This window comes from Danio rerio, chromosome 4, assembly GCF_049306965.1.
Source record: "Danio rerio strain Tuebingen ecotype United States chromosome 4, GRCz12tu, whole genome shotgun sequence".
In the NCBI taxonomy this organism is placed as follows: Eukaryota; Metazoa; Chordata; class Actinopteri; order Cypriniformes; family Danionidae; genus Danio; species Danio rerio.
This window is the reverse complement of record NC_133179.1, coordinates 54,465,511-54,482,228: the sequence shown is the minus strand read 5'-3', so window position 1 is coordinate 54,482,228 and position 16,718 is coordinate 54,465,511. Positions and strand designations below refer to the sequence as shown.

The window sequence follows — 16,718 nt, the reverse complement described above, 5'->3', positions numbered from 1 at the left end:
TATATACAATTTGCAAGTCATAATCATAAGAAACTTTCTGAGAACTTTATGAGAATTCAATCTCGAGAAACAGTCAAATAATGATAATTAATCTTCTAAAATAATGACTTGCATTCTTGTAACATGACTTTCTGAACCCATTTGATTTGTCCCGTGCAGCACTTCTGGTTTGTTGTATTTTACTTCATTATTAACCACAACAGCAGAGCTCATTATGACACTTGGGGTTGATCTTTCTAGGAAATATTGTCTTCAGAAGAGTTTATTTGGTTTTTAGATCTTTCCACACAATGCAGATATGCAGTGCAGCTTTGTATATTATTATATTAATTAAATTTTTTTGTAATATAGATCAGTGGAAAAAAAAAAATATATATATATATATATATATATATATATATATATATATATAATTTTTATTTTTCAGTCTCATTTTTAGTTAATGATTGAATAACCTGCATATAAAGACTTCAATCAAAAATGATTCACCCAATCAAACATAAAGAATACAGTGACAGACATTCAGATGGGTGTTTATCGCCACCTATTGAGCAACAATTTAATTTCTACAGTCTTCGTTTGGCTTTACTCACTATCCATTACATTATTTTAATTCAGATGCATACAAATACCACTTTTTTATACAACATGCCCACATCTTAAAGGTCACATATGCAGTTGAAGTCAGAATTATTATCCCACTTATTTCTTGTTTTATTTTGGCTAGAATAAAAGTAGTTTTTAATTTTAAAAAAACACACTTTAAGGTCCATATTATTAACCCTTTTTAACCTATTTATTTTTTTCGAAAGTTTACAGAACAAATCATCGTTATACAATAACTTACCTAATTACCCTAACCTGCCTAATTAATCTAGTTAAGCCTTTAAATGTCACTGTAAGCTGTATAGAAGTGTCTTGAAGAATATCTAGTCTAATATTATTTACTATCATAATGGCAAAGATAATATAAATCAGTTATTAGAAATGAGTTATTAAAACTATTTTGTTTAGAAATTTTTGAAAAAAAAATCTTCTCTCAATTAAATAAAAAATAGGATAAAATAAACAGGGGGCTAATAATTCAGGCGGGCTAATAATTCTGACTTTAACTGTTTAGTGGAATGACTAATGGCAGTATATTTACTATAAACCTTTGTACTTTATGCACTTCATGCATGTGTAGCCTATTTTGTATACTATTGTCCATCCAATTTATTCTGACTTGTTCTTCATAAGAAAATGACTCAAGGACAATGAGTCTAAGAAAAAAAAAAAGATTTTTTATAAATTTGAACACATGAGTTCATGTTCATAAATTTGGCTTGAGTTTAGTTTAAATGTAGGTGCTAAACTTCATCAAATGGTTCAAAACACACATTTAAAGTCTGAATTATAAGTCCTGAATTATTAGCCCATGTATATTTTTTTCCCAATTTCTGTTTAATGGAGAGATTCTTTGCCACATGGTATAACTCTCTCTTTCTCTCCCAAGTAATAAAGTTTGTTACAGAAATATATCTCATTATTTTGATATGTCATTATATGACTTGGTCATGATGGTAAGAATAGGCATTATTATGAGATTAATTATTACAAGAAATATCTCATTATTGAAAGTAAGTCTCCACCTATTATTACTGAGAAAGTGAGTCTATTAGTTTCACATTGTGACATTATAATAAGATATCCTATATATTTTTATTTAACGGGGAAACTAGCTTACCTGCGTCCAATCCCGGCTAACTTCCGGAAAGGCAGAGTAGCCAATAGCGTTAGAGATAATGTGGTGTATTGGGATAATGTGTGTGTGTAATGATCTGGGTGTTGGTCTCGCTATTGATTGGTTCTTGACAACTATTTAAGCCATGTGATGTATTGTTGTGATGACGTTGTTTATATCTAAGTAAAGCACGCTTGATGGCATCTCTGTGTGTTTGCCTCGTAAATATATAACAAACTGGCGACGAGGAAAATTGTGTAGATATGGCCCAAATCGGAAGATTAGATGAGTATAAACCAGAAAATGAGTCCTGGTCAGCATATATTGAGCGAGTGGAGTTATTCATGATTGCTAATGATGTGGATGATACAAAGCAAGTGGCGACATTACTAAGTGCTGTTGGTGCTTCCACTTATGGGCTATTGCGAAACTTGGTTCAACCTTTAAAGCCGAAGGATAAGACATTTAGAGAAATTGTCGGGATCCTGCAAGCACACTTTGAACCCAAACCGCTAATAATAGCTGAGCGCTTCCGATTTCAGCACTGCATACAAAAGCCTCATGAAACTGTGTCCCAGTATGTTGCCGAACTCAAACAATGTGCGTCAAAATGTGACTTTGGTGCAAGTTTGGATGAAGCGTTACGTGATCGTTTTGTTAGCGGAATACAAAGCGAAGCATGCCAACGAAGATTGCTTTCAGAGGATGCGCTCACGTTTGCACGAGCATTTGAAATTGCTCTCAGTATGGAAACAGCTGATCGGGATACGCAACAGCTGAGGAAAGCAGAGGATGCGGCGGCTGTGCATAAAGTGAAAACTACGCATCACCAGAGGTATGCATGTTATCGATGTAAAGGTAGCAATCATAAGGCACATGAATGCTATTTTAAGAATTCTAAATGCCATCAGTGCGGAAAATTTGGTCATTTAAAGAAAGCGTGTAGAGAAAAAGAAAAGCCTTACCCAAATAAAAGTAAACATGAGAGAAAGAGCAACGTGACGGCTTATATGGATGCCGAAGAGCCAGAATTGGAAATGTTTTCTCTGTTGAGTGATGCGGAAAAACAGAAGTTTAAAGTGAATTTTACTGTGAATCAGCAAGATGTACTGATGGAAGTTGATACAGGAGCTGCTGTGAGTATAATTTCCCACCAAACATACAAACAGTCATTTGCTAATGTACCACTGGAAAGAGCTGAAGTAAAGTTAAAAACTTATACTGGTGAAAGCATTAAAGTTCTGGGACAATTCAGAGCCACTGTTCAGTATGAACACCAAATAAATGAGTTGGCCTTGCTTGTGGTTGAAGGTAACGGACCTAATTTGTGTGGTAGAAATTGGTTGCATAAAATTAAGTTGAATTGGAAAGGAATTTACTATGTGAATCAAATGCAACAGCCTACATCAATTCAAGAAGTTCTTGAGAAATACAATGAAGTCTTCAGGGATGAATTGGGAACTTTGAAGGATATTAAAGCTACAATTTCAGTAAAATCAGATGTGCAGCCAAAATTTTTCAAGAGTCGTCCACTACCCTTTGCCATGAAAGAACAGGTAGAAAAGGAAATTGAGCGATTGGAGAAAGCAAATATTATATCTCCAGTTACATACAGTGAATGGGCTGCTCCAGTTGTCCCTGTGGTAAAAAAAGATAAAACAATTCGGCTATGTGGAGACTATAAGGTCACTGTAAATCAAGTTGCTAACACCGAAACGTACCCGTTACCAAGAATTGAAGAAGTTCTGGCCACTTTAAGTGGAGGAAAAGTATTTTCTAAAATTGATCTAGCTCAGGCATACCAGCAAGTTTTGCTTGATGATGACTCAAAGAAATACACAACAATCAACACTCACAAGGGACTTTATGTCTATAATCGTCTGGCTTTTGGCATTAGTTCAGCTCCCTCTATTTTTCAACGTATTATGGAAAATTTGATGAAGGACCTGAAAGTTGTGGTATACTTGGATGATTTGTTGATTGTGGGAAAAGATGAACAAGAGCATCTATCAATTGTTAGTCAAGTTCTCCAGCGGTTACAAGACTCTGGATTAAGAGTAAAAAAAAGTAAATGTGAGTGGGGCCAGACTCAAATTGAATATCTGGGTCATGTGATGGATGGAGGAGGAGTGTATCCAACGAAGGACAAGGTGAAGGCTGTCCAGGATGCTCCAGCACCTTTAAATGTAAAGGAATTGCGAGCTTTTTTAGGCTTGGTTAATTATTATGGACGTTTTGTACCAAATCAGAGCACAGTGTTGGCTCTATTGTATAGACTTTTAAAAGAGCAAGTGATCTGGTATTGGGGGAAGAAAGAACAAAGTGCATTTGAGAAGTGCAAAGAGCTGTTGACTAGTGATAAAGTGTTAGTACACTATAATCCAGAGTTACCTGTGAAACTAGCATGTGATGCTTCAGCTTATGGAATCGGAGCAGTGTTGCAGCATACAATGCCAAATGGTGAGGAACGCCCTATTGCTTATGCTTCACGCACTTTGTCACCCGCAGAAAAGAAATATTCTCAGATTGAGAAAGAAGCATTAAGCATTATTTTTGGTGTAAAAAAATTTCATCAATATCTGTGGGGACGATCCTTTAAGCTGATGACTGATCACAGACCTCTTGTGACTTTATTTGGGGAACATAAACATTTCCCAATGATGGCTGCTGCCCGTATCCAGAGGTGGGCAATAATTTTAGCAGCCTATGATTACCACATTTGTTACCGCAAGGCAGAGATGCATGGAAATGCTGATGGATTGTCACGAGTGCCATTGCCTGAAATTACAGATGTGGGTACAGAAGCCATGTCAGCACATATTAATACCCTGCTATCTAATCATATACATGAGGCCCCTATAAATGCATCACAGATTGCTAGAGCAACTAGAAGAGATCTACATATGTCTAAAGTTGCCCAGTATGTAATGGAGGGTTGGCCAAGTGAAGTGGCAGAAGAGTTGGAGGTGTTTCAGACTAAAAGAGACGAGTTATCGATGGAACAGGGTTGTGTGCTATGGGGAACAAGGGTGATTATACCTTTCAAACTTCGAAAATCAGTGTTGTATGAACTTCATGCAGGACACCCCGGCATTGTTAAAATGAAAGCCTTGGCTCGCAAGTATGTGTGGTGGCCGAAAATTGATATGGATGTGGAAAAATGTTGCAAAGAGTGTGAAATTTGTCAACAAGAACAACGAGTGCCCAGTCAAGTTCCTCTTCATCCATGGGAGTTTCCGGGTGAGTCTTGGAAACGTCTGCACATAGATTTTGCTGGCCCTTTCCTGAACAATATGTTTATGATTGTAGTGGATGCTTATTCAAAGTGGTTAGAAGTTTTCCGAATGTCACACATTACATCTCAAGCTACAATTACCAGATTGAAGCGATTGTTTTCAGCATATGGATTACCAGAACAGATTGTGACTGACAATGCAACTACTTTTACTTCAGATGAATTTCAGACATTTGTAAGAAGGAATGGTATTTTGCATACTACTGGGGCACCTAGACATCCCGCCACCAATGGGTTGGCAGAGAGATATGTCCAGACCTTTAAGGTGGGCATGAAAAAACTGAAAAACGAGCAGATGTGCATTGAAGATAAAATATCTTTATTTTTATTGCGCTATCGCACTACTCCAAATTGTACCACTGGCCAATCACCATCTGATCTTTTCTTGAGGAGACATGTCCGTACCAGGTTGGATTTCCTGAAACCAAATATTCATGAAGTTGTTCGCAAGAAGCAATATTTGCAAAAACACTTACACGATCATAAGGCACGGGAAAGGTCCTTTGCTGTTGATGAGTCTGTTTTCTTGCGTAATACAGCTGGAGGAGATCCAAAATGGTTGTCTGGAGTGGTGGTGCAGCAGACTGGACCAGTATCATATAAGGTGTGTGATTCATCATCAACCACTATGTATAAACGGCATGGTGATCAGTTGAGGCCACGTCATTCTTCATCAGAAACTGATCAGTTGAGTTCGTACAGCTCATTGGAGAAACCAAGTTCTGAAAAAGAGTTGACTGATTCAAGCAGCCAAAATTCAGGGTTGACGGAATCTCCAGCTGTTGAATGTGAATCTGGACTTCCTGTATCTGGGGCGGCAAGCCCAGTGGGACCTGCAAGCCCAGTGGGGCCACGTCGATCTAAACGAACTATTAAGTTACCACAACGTTTCAGAGACTAAGTGGAAACATAGTAATGTTGAACTGTATTTTGTAATGTTTGATTTATGTGATGATTATCTTAAGAGGGAAGGTGATGTGGTGTATTGGGATAATGTGTGTGTGTAATGATCTGGGTGTTGGTCTCGCTATTGATTGGTTCTTGACAACTATTTAAGCCATGTGATGTATTGATGTGATGACGTTGTTTATATCTAAGTAAAGCACGCTTGATGGCATCTCTGTGTGTGTTTGCCTCGTAAATATATAACAGATAACAAGTACACCAAGTCCCGCCCCAGGACTGACAAAAATCAAATCTGTTTCGCGCGAGCAGAGAGAAGAACCAGCGAGCGAGCGGAGAGAACTGATCGCGCGCGCGCGCTGTAGGCATGACCTTATGGCAAGCCCAAGAGCTCATAAAAACACTATTAATCAATCGCGTTTACAATTAAAACGCCGCATTAAACGGCGCTAATACCATTTCAAACGCCGCTAAAAACGCCGTTCTGATTGCAAACGCCGCAAATAACGCGCGTAAACCTGTAAAAAAACGCCGTTTTTAACGCCGTTTTAGTGTTAGTAAAAAGCGCGGCTTATGACGCGTTCCGCTTGCCACAAAACGCCGTTTAAAACGCCGTTTTAACCCCACTTAAACGCGCGTTACAAACGGCGCTTTCCTGAAGTGAGCCACGCCCGCTGATTTCCACAGCCAGTAAGCTTGAGCTGCTCTCACCCAATCAACGATGAACAGAACCAGACAAGACTAGTTCACCACTGATCGTAGCGGAAGAAGTGACTCTGAACTAATAGCAAATGCTTATTAACAAAGTACCTTTTACCATAGATCGATTCCACGTCTTTATGCTTGTAAATGTTCATTTTAGATAGATGGCATCAGCAGAAATGTATTTTTGGAAGTGCCTTGGCAAAAGTGAGCGGGCATGTTATTGTAACCCTTATTTATGGCTGTTTACAGACCATTCTCTCCAACGTGGGCATCGCAAATAAACGCTGGTTACCAGGGTGATAATTCGTTTCTTTTCTTTAATCTGGAGCATCGACATAACATTCACAAAGAACATTACAACAGCATTGCATCTGCCGAAATCCTCCACTTCCTTTTTTCCCTTTTTTCTGCTTTCCGGTGCGCCTCCCTTAAAGAAGCCAGAGCACAACAACCTTGTATCAGACATATTGAACGTAAATAGAAAATCTTTTTAAGTAGATTCAATAACATTTTTACAGTTATTAATTAGCAAAATATTAATTGAAATAATGAATAAAATATAAAGTTACATTGTCAGCAGGTCTGCAAACGCAAACTGACTCAATACTATTAGGGCTGCATGGGCAACATCAGTTGGAGGGCTAATGCAGATTTTAGCTCCAGCCCATCAAGCTCCTGCCAGCTTTAGTGGTCTTGAATACGTTGGTTAGCTTGTTTGGGTGCGTTTGATGTGCGTTATAGCAAAACCCCACAATGCCATCCCTGACAGGCCCTGCGCCAGGGGCATTTTAATAGGGCAGACCTTCCCAGCCGGCATTTCAACGGTGATTCAACGTTGAATCAACGTCAGGTCTATGGTTGGATCAACGTTGAATTACCTTTCGATTTTGCAAATTGGATCAACGTTTATATAGTGACGTTGTTTCACCGTCGGACCACCACCGGTGATTCACCGTTGAAATCACAACGTTGTTTCACTCTTACCTTCTTCATGGGTGAATTGTGGTCGTTTTGTAGACGTTGAAAGAAGGTTGAATTACCTTTCGATTTTGCAAATTGGATCAACGTTGATACCGTGACGTTGTTTCACCGTCATACATTTCAACGCAAGTTAAATAGAAATTACATACAACGCAAAGTCCATAAATATAGCAAACAAATTTTTACTAATAAAAATACACGACAAAAATACACAACTTAGCCTGTGTATCAATTTATTTAATACACACCTCATTATTTCATTTATTCTAAATATACAGCAACATTTACAGCATACAGTTCATCAAAACCATGCAGGTTACTATACATGCTGTACACTCAAATACAGAAAAAGGCATACAACTAAAGAGTCACTTTTTAATTAGGTTTCATGAATTAAAGTTAGTTAATGTTTACTAACATGAACAAAGAACAAATACTTGTACAGCATTTATTAATCATTTAATTAATTGAAATATGTCCCGATGCTATTAAAATCAAAATGTATGCTTGTTAACATTAATGCACTGAGCTGACATGAACTGTACTTTCTTTATATGAAAGATGCTTCATTGCTCTTTGTTCATGTTAGTAAATACATTAACACTTACTAATACAACCTTTTTGTAAAGTGTTACCGTCTTCAGAAAGACAGATGCTAACTAAATTAAACTAAGTAACTAAACTACGCTTCAACCATCACAGTCTCCAAAATACAATTCTGTTTACAAAGTTTACAAAATACCCATTTTTAAAGTGGCTGCAGTAAAAAAAATAAAATAAAAAACATCACTCACAACTAAGAATCACAAGTGAAATTCATTACATCTGTTTGAGGTTTTATAGGTTGAGAGAAACACTTGAGGTTATAGCTGGCACTGGGGACAAAGAATCAAGTGTAAAACACTAAAACATCTATATCAGTCTAGCAGTTAAATACATATTTATTTCTCAAACACCAGGTGAGTTTCCTACAAAATCAATAATGAGGTTTGCTATTCCAGTTCATTGTGAATGAATGGCTTCACATTCACAATAGTGAAAACTCATGCTATAATCTAAACCTGACATTACTCCTTCACTTTGCAGGTCTGCATGCTAAATATTTAGTAGTTTTTTTTTTTTTTTTTTTTTTTTTTTTTTTTGCATAAAGTACATCTATTGTGTTTAGCATTACTGCAGCAAAACTGAGCACCTGTGACAGTGGAACATGTAGACAAATATTTCAGTAAATCATCAAGAAAATGTGTAGAATATATGGTTTGATTCTCTCTCACAAACACAACAGTAATAGCAATTTGTTATTCCATTATTATTAGTATCATAAAAATTGCATGTTCACATGGGTCTTATAATAGTGGCTCACATTTGTGAATGTAGGACCACTATTTCACTATTACATGTCACATTAAGTGTTCATATACAGTAGGTTCTGTTATTAATTACTTGTGTCATCCCAGAGACCTGTTAATTTTCAGAACACAAACTAAAATATTTTAGATTAAATGCTCCTCATCCTCTACAGACAGCAATGGTCCCAAGATGGTCATTGTCCAGATAAGGCACAAAACACATTGTCCAAACGTTCCATGTGACTTCAGTGATTTCAACTGTGAACATACCAAGCTCCAACAACACTTTAGTGAGGCAAAACAAAACAGTAAATACAAATATGTTTGCATATATCTCTCCCACATCAGATCAGCGTGTGTGTTTACTACGAGCAGTATGCACACACCATGACCTGTTGTGGCAGAGGCAAACAAGTTATTTTTACAGTACTTACTGTGATTTAACCTTTATGACAAATGTACTGGACCTGTTACACATATATCACTATCTTTTATGAACACAAATTTCACTGTAACGGATGCTGTTGTTTTGCTCCAGTTATACCTTTAGAGAACACCGTACTAGTCAGACATCCATACAAAAGCAGAGAGTTTGGTCTTGTGTAGCAGAACTGCAATAGATGTCTGTCTGTCTAGGCTGACACTGGTTTAGGCCATCAGTATGTCCTTGATGCCCTCAAATGGAGCTTCCAGAAAACCTGCAATAAATGAAATACGAGGTTACAATTAAGTTGGTATCTGCTATTATACAAAGTAAAAATTCAAATATTTATTTTTTATTGAATCCAAATTTGTCTTATAATAATCGCCACACTCAATAATTTTAACTCATACATCTGAATATTCCTAACTAAGAGAAGTGAAGAATTAGGTGTGATATCGTCAGGAAGCCCTTCGCCACCACCGGTGCCAGCATTTCCAGAATTCAAATTTCAGATTCTCGAAAAAATTTCTTTTTTTTTTTTTAAAACAAGGGCTGCAGTAAAGAACCATGAAACATTCAACACATTTAATAATTACAAGTTGTTGTGAACCATTACATGTACTGTAAAAGCTGTTTAAAGCTTTTTAGACACATGGTTGAGAAAAACTCTAGAAGGAGTAGCACTTCTGCAAAAGTCTGCATGTAGGACAGAAAATTAAAGGGATAGTTTAAAATTTGTATTCTGTCGTCATTTACTGACCACATTGAACACAAAAGAAGATATTTTGAAGAAAGCTGCAAATCTATAACCATTGAATTCTATAGTATTTTTTTCTACTATGGAGGTCAATGTTTACAGGTTTTTAGTTTTTTTTCAGAATAGCCTCTTTTGTGTTCAACAAAATAAACTCATAATGGTTTTAAACCATTTGGGGAGTAAAATGTGAGTAAATTTTCATTCTTGAGTGAACTATCCCTTTCAGTTGGGAAACACCAGAATTCTTAAGTAGACCCTTTTCGCAAGACAGATGATGCATTTAATTTCTTCTTAATCCTCAAGTTTTTAATATTTAGATTTATTTAAATAGCATGTTTATTTATTTGTTTTAATGACATTTAATAAAAACAACTTCTCAATGACATCACATGTACTGGACCTGCTACACATGTATTACTATTTTTATGAATACAAATTTCACTGTAACGGGTGCTGTTGTTTTGCTCCAGTAATACCTTTAGAGAACACTGTAGTAGTCAGACATCCATACAAAAGCATTGGCGTGGAGTAGCAGAACCGCAGTCTGTCCAGGCTGACACAGGTTTAGGCTATCTGCGTGTTCTTGATGCCCTCAACTGGACCTTCCAGAAAACCCAGAAAGTTAAAACCCATTACACCTCTTATTTGCTACTATACAAAGTGTAATTTAAACATTAATTTCTCACTAAATACATATTTGCTCCCCAATACTGTCACATAGTAACATCACAACATGATTTCACAATAATAATATCAATATAACAATATAATATCACAACATAGCCTAACAATCAATAAACAAACAGATTAGAAAGAGAATATCACCAACCAAAGCACCAAGAAGATTTAACAGATAGGCTAGCTTAGTTAAAGGTAAAGTAAACTTACATGGACAAAGCCTTTTCCATTCAATGCTGTGCAAGTTAGTGCGTCTCTGGAGTACGTTAAGTTACATGTCTAAAAGCAAAAACAACAACAACAGTGAAACGAAAGCAGTTCACTTTGTAATAATAACACTAATTATACAGCGTATAAAAATGATATTGTTTTATAACGTTGCTCAGTAACTTTAAACTGCGTTTGGAGTTTATCGCTTTGAATTTGCCATAAAAACGCTCATTTAGACTAACGTTAAACATGTGACATTACCTCGAGGTTAGCTGCGCGTCACCGGAGCGCAAACTAAACCAAACTGGAAAGTTTTAAATGCTTCAAAATTCGAAACACTACACCAAGTCACATTTAAGATACTGTGTGTAAAACAAAATCGGGGGGTAAATAAAACATTAAAGCATCTAAAAACACGCTTACCTCTGAATTCTGCTGCACTGCAGGTCAGGTGTTCATAATTAAGTGAAGTGAAGCGCTGCGCGTGGCCGCGTGCGCCGAGTCCTCCGATACCATGGTAACCAAACATGTTGAATATTGGGTCAAGCCATGACGTTAATTCAACATACAGACCATGATAAAAAAATGTCAACGTTGATTTGTACAAGGATTTCTGTAACTTTTTTCAACCATTTATCATTCAACATTGTTTCAACATTAAAGCAACAACTGACGTATTTTCAACCACATTTCAACGTTGAAGCCTTGTCATATGCAGGCTGTTTTTCAACCGTTCAACATTAAACGTTCTATCAACATTATTTCAACGTTCAAAACACATCTGACCTTATTTCAACCATATTTCAACGTTGAAGGTCGGTCGTGTGCCGGCTGGGTTATGACTGATTTTGGACCCTCTTGTTCCTTTCATTTAGGCTATTTATTCACTTATTTGTTATTACTTTGCATTGCTGCCCAAGTTACTAGCTTAAGGCAGTATATATAAGTACTTTTATTGTAGTAATAATACGCACAGTTTCATTATTACTGGCTTTATCAATGAAGGTAGTGCAACATTACCGTTTATATAAATGCGACAGATCTTTCAGTCCCAAACAAGGGCTTTACATTATTTTCATTCATTCATTTTCTTGTCGGCTTAGTCGCTTTATTAATCCGAGGTCGCCACAGCGGAATGAACCGCCAACTTATCCAGCAAGTTTTTACGCAGCAGATGCACTTCCAGCCGCAACCCATCTCTGGGAAACTTAACATTATTTTATTCTCCATATTCATTTCCGTTTTATTTCAAATAATAAATATGTACAGTTTTAGGTAAAGACGTCAAACTATGCTTGCAAGCTAACCCACGGTTAGACTATTCTATACCGATAAATAAATATAGTGAAATCAGCAAAATCATCACGCTTCACGTACACTGAAAAAAGTGTTCACGTAGCCGTACCCAACCAATATAAATGAGAAAAAGTTAAATGTTACAATCTAATGTCATTAAAAAATAAAAAAATAGTAGCTATTTGTGTTAATTACTTAAATTTTAAAGCAGTGTAGACAGAAAAATACCTTTAAAAGATAGCAACCTAAATACAGTTATTACCGAGAGAATTGGTTAAATTTTGGCATGGATAACACACAACTCTAGAATATACCTTTTTTTTTATAATTTTAAAGGTAAAAATAAAGATTTATGTTAGGTTATGATAAGTGTGCAGTTGTCCGCTTTGCAAATGTAAAAACGCATCATAAACCATAGGCAGTTTGTTCTCCCTGCGTTCGCGTGGGTTTCCTCTGTGTGCTCCGGTGTCCCCCACAGTCCACATGCGGTACATGTGAATTGAGTAGGCTAAATTGTCCGTAGTGTATGAATGTGTGAGAATGAGTGTTTGTGGATGTTTTCCAGGGTTGCGGCTGGAAGGGCATCCGCTGCGTAAAAACGTGCTGGATAAGTTGGCGGTTCATTCCGCTGTGGCGACCCCGGGTTAATAAAGGGACTAAGCCGACAAGAATATGAATGAATGAATGAACGTTCTTTCTGTGTGGGATGTCTTGTGGGGGAAAACGGAGCATCCGGAAACCCACGCCAACACGAAAAAAAACATGCATCTCCACACAGAAATGCCAACTGACCCAATTCTGATCTGTCGACCAGCGACCATCTAGCTGTCCGAATTGTGCTGCGCCACCGTGACGCCTATTTATTAATTTATTTGCAAAATTACCTGTGGCTAAATTTTATTTAATAATTAAAAATTAAGATTAACGACGCTCCAGTCAAACGTTTAAATTTAAATAGCAGTTTTGTATCCAATGCATTAATTAAAGATTACAAAACAATTCTAAATGTTTTATTTAAAAATTGTAAAAACTGCTTGATTATTAATCATTTGGTAAAATTAAATACAGATTAACACGTTAAATATTTAATTTATAACAATACTTTTTAAAAAAAAATCACACAAAACACAAAAGTTAAGAATCATAAGTATTTAGCCTGGTCATTTACATTTATATTATATTGTTATAAAATATAACAATGTATATGAAACGCATATATCTGTCTTCTTGTTTACATTTAAATAAAATAAAATAGTGAAAATAATTAATTAATTTAATTGAATGTGCATTCATCTAAATTAAAGTTATTATTATTATTATTATAATTATTATGTCTTCACGATCTAACGAGCTACAATAACCACTTGTTTTAGAAATTTGCCTTTTTGTCCTACATCAAAGAGCATCAAAATGGAACACAAAAAAACAGCAAAAATGCAACGATCCTGAAGAGCATAAACAGCAAGCAAACCTTTTTTTAAAAGACACAGGTGTTTAGTGCAAACTGCGTGAGCTCACCCTCAAGAGTAAAGGCGGGGCTCCTTACTGCATAATCAGATTGTTGTCTTAGTCTGCTACAATGACTGTAATTTTTTTTATTTCTCTTTAAAATAACTGGCTGCTAAAATATTTTAAATAAACGACAATACAACGAAATCATGTTTAAAAAACATTTTAGGGTCAATAATAGCCTCCTTGAGTTTTTTTTTTAATTGTAACAAATCACTATAAAATGACTTAATTAATCCTACCATAACTTTACCCTATAATTAACCTATAGTTAAGTTTTTAAAGTGCACTTTAAACTGATATATTAAAAATATCTAGTATTAAAATAGTTATTAAAACTATTATGTTAGAAATGTGATATAAAGAGAGTGTCAATATATACTGACACTCTTTTTTACTGACCAGAATTCTATTGCATATAACAATTAGGAATATATATCAACATATTTTATGATGTTATTACCTTAAATTGTGATATTTTTGTTAATACAGTCTATGTGTATGAGTTAGCAGGTGGTTCAGTAGCTGCTAACTCATACTCATACATACGCTGCACCTCACTTTCACTTCGCAAACGGGAGAGCACGATTTTTTCGCAGAACTTGCTGTTTTAAAAGACAGAAACAGTTTAAACAGCCTAAACGGAGATGTTAGGCATTATTTAATATATTATTACAACATTTAATTATTTTAAGACTTTAGATGACATTGATGTTTGTAATTATTTTGAACGCATGGAATAACACTATTTTTGTACGCTAAATCCAGCACCGCCCGCTCCTTTCCCAATAATGTCAAGACACAGATGCTTACTGTCAAAGACAATATTTTTTCGTTATGACATAATTCGTTTCCTTTTTAATTTTAATATTTCATTGAAATCTAAATGTAATAAAACACATCAGCACCAAGGAAAAATCAGACGCTCAAAACATAATCTTTAAAATTGCAAATATATGTCAAAAGATTGTGAGACAATACATTTGGTGAAGCATTAGGCTAATTAAATCCTCACTTTCCACTGACTGAAAATCATCCTCCCGCACAGCTGAGAGGACAGGCTCAAACAAAAATATATATTTTTCTTAGAAAAAAAAATATTAAAAAAAATTTCGTATAGTTTTTCTCTTTGTTTCAATAATTTTGATGTTCAGTTATTTTCTAGAGAAAATATAAGAACGAATAACATTTGAGATGCTTCAAATCCGCTATATGCTTCAACAATGCTGAATCACTAATTCGGTTGTCAAAATAAATAAAATAAATAAAAATTAATAAAAAATGTATTATTCTAGCCTAAATAACATTAATATTATATTAATGTTATAACATTAAAGTGAAATATTCAGTATCAGAGAAGCCTGTATTAAACTGTTTTCCATGTTGTACCGGTCAATTACAATTTAATTAATTTAAACAAATAATTTATGCGCAGGACAGGCGTTTACAAGTTCGTATTCCAACAGCACTGAACATGCCCACATTACCATACTCAGTTGAAAGGTGAAATAACTCAAACTCCTTGTGAGAATGGAGATGTCTGCTTATTTAAGCCAGTCTGTAAAATTAAATTCCATGCGAGATTACTGCGCAGCAGCTGGATCTAATCTGTCTGATGAAACGAGACGATTTCCATGGCTCATGTGCTAATAATGAGACTGTCTCCACTCCGTGCAGGGGATCATATTTGTCTCATTAGATTTAGACTCAAATGTCTAAATTAAGTTTTTCTGTTTTAAAGAGCATTTACTCATTTTGAACCTTGTATTAAGCAATAGTAATCTGAATGGTAATTTTTGCGGAAAAACGCTTTAAAACACACAAACGCACACCTTTATTTGTTGTCATTTTTTCTTGCTTTGAATATATCACACACTGTTTAATCAGTTATCAGTTTAAATTATGTAATAAATAAATAAATGAATAAATAAATAAAAATAAATAAATAAATAAAAAAAAACCAGCATTAATTTGCTCCCTCATGTTGGGTACAGTGCGTACTGCAGGCCCCACTGCACATATACAGACCCATGTCACAGACACATTTTTTACTAAATAACCTAGACTATACTATAAAGTAAGACCTTGCCTCTTCAGAAAGAATTTGGAGAGATCTGGTACCCGCGTCAGGTCAGGTGCACACACGCAGCAGCAGAGGCGCACTCAACTCACACGGGAGAAAACTGTACTAGTTAACATAAAGACTAGCAGCCTAATTCATTACATGATTTGGTAAACTAATTCTTTGAATACAACTCTCTTGAGCTCTAAAAGGAAAAAAAAATGCAAAAAAAACGTGCTGTTAAATTAATATTAGCAGAGACGCAACTGCCAGTCATTTGTACATGAGGTTTTTTTTTCATATTGGAGTAGCCTAATAAAATGTTTAGTGGGACACTGCACATTATCACAGTAAGCTACACTATAATTAATATTTAAATGTATTATATTCATTATTATTAACATTATTAAAATTAAACTTAAATTGACATAACGCAGAACCCTTTTAAATGTTTGCTTTCATTTTGACATAGCTAAAGCGCATTAACAGTTGTGAAAGAAACATCCCATTATGCAGCAACAGTCAAGTTAGGGCACTTAAAAATGCCTTTTGCGTTTAAATGAAACATACGAAAATATATTTTAGGCCTATTTTAACAGCTAAAATACAGTTATCATATCGATATTGTTTTGATAGCTCATGGCCCTAAATAAAGAAAATGTAACCTGAAAACAAGCTATTATAATAGGCTTAGCAAATAAATAAAATCAAAAAATAAAACATAATGGTTTATGATGGCGTTTTTACAAATGCCAACCGGACAATATCAAGAAAAGAAACCAAACTTATTATAGCCTAACATAAATCTTTACTTTTACCTTTAAAA

General features: G+C 35.3%; 1 protein-coding gene and 1 long non-coding RNA gene across 7 annotated transcripts in view; one reads left to right on the top strand and one right to left on the bottom strand.

Moving 5' to 3' along the window:
• The window catches only part of LOC103910797 (uncharacterized), a 1,018,570-nt gene that overhangs the window by 743,724 nt on the left and 258,128 nt on the right, over positions 1–16,718 (top strand). The gene's annotated exons all lie outside the window — the stretch shown is intronic.
• Positions 7,775–11,533, bottom strand: LOC137491310 (uncharacterized). Of its 2 annotated transcripts, none has more exons than XR_011011278.2 (3): positions 11,026–11,112; positions 10,614–10,739; positions 7,775–9,654 (listed from the first exon to the last, which is right to left on the bottom strand). It is a non-coding gene; the product is annotated as an uncharacterized lncRNA (long non-coding RNA). The 2 variants fall into 2 exon arrangements; XR_012402753.1 differs by lacking the exon at positions 7,775–9,654 and adding an exon at positions 11,449–11,533 and having other exon boundaries at positions 9,925–10,739; positions 11,026–11,094.